This window comes from Branchiostoma belcheri, unplaced genomic scaffold, assembly GCF_001625305.1.
Source record: "Branchiostoma belcheri isolate BF01 breed outbred unplaced genomic scaffold, Haploidv18h27 scaffold383, whole genome shotgun sequence".
NCBI lineage: Eukaryota > Metazoa > Chordata > Leptocardii > Amphioxiformes > Branchiostomatidae > Branchiostoma > Branchiostoma belcheri.
The window spans coordinates 21,901-26,280 of NW_017804002.1; positions in this window are offsets into that span (position 1 = coordinate 21,901).

Here is a 4,380-nt window from a genome sequence, read left to right on the forward strand (position 1 = left end):
CTGTGTCTCGAGGACAGATTCCTAATGTAAATCTATACATTGTTTCCTTCAGGCCCGACTCCTGTGTCTGTTCAGGAGAGGAACGTGTACTACAGCCAAACATGTGTGGTGTTTCTGGAAAACCCGCCAGTGGAGGTGGTCTGGCCTTGCCGGCATGCCTGCCTCTGTCGGCCTTGCGCAGGGCGTCTGAAGATATTATCGTCGAGATGCCCGGTCTGTAGACAGGAATACCTGGTCATCTGTTTAAGACTCTCAACAATTTAACTATACTCCTAAACAGTATGACAGCGATTTCGGATAATCATGCTTTTTCGGGGCTGTGTTTGTGAGGCGGCAAGGCTGTCCGCTACCTCAATAACATTTGTCTTGATCGCAGGAGCATTCCGAGTCTGAAGCTGAAAGAAGATCGTGGGAGGAATTTCAGGAGGACATGGCGGTCCTGGACTCCCTCGATCGGATCATGGACGATCCCGGCAAGAGCGAGGAGCAGAAGGCGGAAGCTCGCCGGAAGTACGAGGACTATGTCCGTAAGATGAATGAGCAGTAAGTCACATCACTTTCCATGTTTGATAATAGCAGCCTGGTAGTCTGTTCGGACGGTACAACATTTGGCGGGGGTCACCATCCGCGGGGGATGGTCTTCGATAACCGTGTCCGTTCCCGAGTCAGACCTTCAGTGTTGAAGAGCTCAGACAGAACAATGTCTATGGCGACCCTCGGCGAGGGTACGGGGTGCTGGACTCTAACAGGATTCATGCAATAACGGATGAGCCAAAACAACCCTTAAAAATCTGTATACAACATAGACTCAGTTGACATTAGATTGGCATGTTGCCATTTTACATAATAGTGTACGTTTCTTCACCCCTGATTCCAGAACACCTTGTGGCCATTGAAGGAACGCCAACAAGCGCGGAGGACCAGGCCTTCAAGCCGAGGGTAAGAAGGCAAAGACCACCCGCTACCACAAGAAGCATAGACTTCTCTTAACCAGTACTGATACTATATTCTATAATCCATGATATTGTTAAATCTAAGATTCTCTTTTGATTTGAACTTCTGCGGAGTCCTGCATCAGGGCCATCATGCTGGAGTCGCTGGGGAGCAGGACAACCCAGTCAGAGGAGTGCTGTTCTATCTGTCAGGAGGAAGAGAATGCACATGAGGGAGCATACATGCTGCACCCAAGGCAAGTCATTGTGCAGAAGGAGAAGGTGACAAGAAAGAGGATACGGCTGAATGGAGATGAAGCACATCTTGAGTACAACTTGCGTGACCTGTTAGATAGAACTGTTTTTGAGTGACAATACACTGAAACATGTTGGTCCACAAGGTATCCTGTCAGACAGTGCGATCACAAAAATAAGCTACACACAGTGTGCACACTGTGGAAGACCTGTGAATAAAGGTCAAGGGGTGAGACAGAACATAGCACCCATATTTTGGAACTCATTGATAACGACTATCCTGAGCCGCCAGTTGTAAGAAGAAGACGTGGACCAAGGACCAGGACGTATTAATGTTTCAAGTAGATCGATGTTTGTGTTACCATAAAGTTTGTGTTGTATACTCAAACGGCAGAAGAAAACAATATATACTCCCATTGGTTAAACAGAAATAAGAGCATATTGCCCAAGAAACTGACACCGGTATAATGTTTTGCACTGAGGGACAAAATGCTATAATTAAAATGGCTGCTCGTGGTGTCGTATCCTTACATGTACTTCCATTTGTAGACTTTTCAGAGGCAGGTGCTCGAGAGGAGTCAATTGCATCAAGTCTACCATTTGGATGGGATGAGACCCTAAAGCACAAAGAAGCTTGGAACTGTCATTATGGACCTATTTAACAAGGTAATGTGTTTTTTTTACATGTTCAATAGAATGTCACTCTACATGATAGACAAGATCTTTTGTTATACATTCAAGGAAAATGAGTTATCAATAAACAAGGAGGGGTACATTTGAAAAAAAAATTGTTCACTAGGCAAACACCAGGACGGATATAAAAACAGTCTCAGGACCAATTTGCGGACTTTGTTGTAAAGCAGTATTGTAAACTTGTTGGATATGATGTCTTTTGACAAAAATATATATTTAATGAAGATAAATAATCTATGTACAAGAAGGGGTAGATTCTAAAAATTGCTGCTAGCCTAACGTCAGGACGGATTTGAAGACAATCTCAGGACCGGTTTACGGACTTCCATTCCATTCGATTTTCACCTATCTAAAAGAATTCAAAAGGCTGTTCCCTAACAATAAAATTCTTCCGAAACACCACTGTCTCATCCATCTTCCTGCAAGTATGATTCTTTTTGGATTAGCATATGGTGCATGAGGTTTGAGGGAAGCATAGTTATTTCCAAGGTGAGTATCCCTCTCTTGTTGGCCTCAACATGAAGTATATGGCAGGCAGGGTGTTGGAGCATGATGCGAGCAAGACAACACGACACACAGACCTCAACAGTTAGGCTTCAATTGGGGAGAATGTCATCCGTCTTGCAAAGTACTCTTATCGCCTTGTGGATGCATTGGGAATGAAGAAGAGGTGAGTAAAGTGAAACGCCATGTTTTGGTTACCTGCCCAACTTCCCAATACCTGTCCAATTTCCTTTTATTTGATGTGATGGAACTGTGTATACATAATGCTCCCACTGAATCAAAACCATCTGTACATTGAAAACATTTTCAAAGTTGTTTCAGTGAGAAATGAATGAGAAATAATAGTTGGCAGTAAACTTAGCAGTCAGTATAGGTTCTTTATTATGTTGAAATTTGAAAATGTAGGAATCTGTGATTTCCCGTGTTCAGTGTTTATCTATGGCCAACCTTGAAGAGATGGACCATGTATGGGACTACTTTGCCACCACCGTCACACAACTGGTGACTCAGATCCACTGTCCCGGAGCAACCCCTGCAGTGGAATCAAGCAAGGCAACGGTCATCGAGTCAGTCGAGGGAGCTTTGCAAAAAATGAACCTCGAACAGGTACCAGCAGTGTTAATCAATGCATATTAGGTCACTTCATTATTTGCCAGCCAAAAGTGTCCTTTTAATAGAACAGAGAACCCGTTTATACAATTACAATATGTGTCTGTCTGTCTGTCTGTGTGTGTGTGTGTGTGTGTATGTTTTGGTGTATTATCATCAATTTTCAACCAGCTTTATATTACAAGAAAGATTGAAACATTCAAAATATCCTTTCTCTATCTGATGACATAGTTAATGTTCTAGTCTACATGATCAGGTCAAAACTGCATTTGATGCTCAATCAATAACTCATTATTTTAAGGTCATAGGAGCTGCCATATTTCAACATATGCACCCTGATTGGAATCAACTTAATCCTTAATGATACTTAGTATGTATTTGTGTTCATGCAGATCAACATGTCCATCAAAATTGCGACCATTAAAATCCAAAGACAGCCAACAAAGATGGTGGCCATTATCTCAGAGAAGCTCTTTGCAGTGACCGGCTACCGTAGATTCCACAGAGATGACCTGAAGAGGATCATAAGCACCATGACCATAAACTTCTCAGCCAAAAGCTCACAACTGTTATTCAGAAAAAGGGATAGCAAGGGTGTCATTGGCAAGGCAGTGATAACTAGGCAAAATGGAACTCTGTTGGCCATGGCGAAGGAGCGGGGACGTCAGGGAACAGCAGGTAAGTAAAACAAAATCAGCAGCAGCAAATTCGCCGTAACGCGTAATCGGTCTCTTATATACTACATTAAGCATAGGCGTTACCTTTATGCAACATAAAACGTACTCCGTGAATTACTAGTACACCGTAAGCTGATTTGAAAATCGTCCTGATTAACGTAATTCGTAAACTGCGTCAAAAATTTTGCGTCATTCATAATCACCACACTCCCCCTTGCCGAAGCAACATGCAGACAATTATTTTAAAAAGGTTAATATGATAGGCGAACTAATAACAGTACCTTTCTGTTTCAGTGACATTACATGTCCAGGACATAACGGAGAAAGGGAGGAATCACCCTGCCTTCGCACCCCCCCCCCAACCAAAGGCTAGTTTCCACGGAACACAGTGACCACAGCTACTGTGTTCAGGACAATGTTTGTGAGAACTGCATCAAATTGCAGCAAAAGAATGACTCCCTCAGAAGTGAACTTGAACAGTTGGGAAAGGGGCATTCCTAACAAACAAAACCAAAGTCATCCAAATCAGTATCCAGCCAAATTGTCAACCGCTTCACCAGCACGGATCTCAAATTATACCGAAACACGGGCCTACAAACAAAATCAACACTAGACAGTCTTCACAAGTCCCTAGAGAAGGTAAACAGATACTGGAGAGGCACAACAGCTGCTCAAACTAGGATTGGAAAGGAACAAGAAGTTCACAAAAA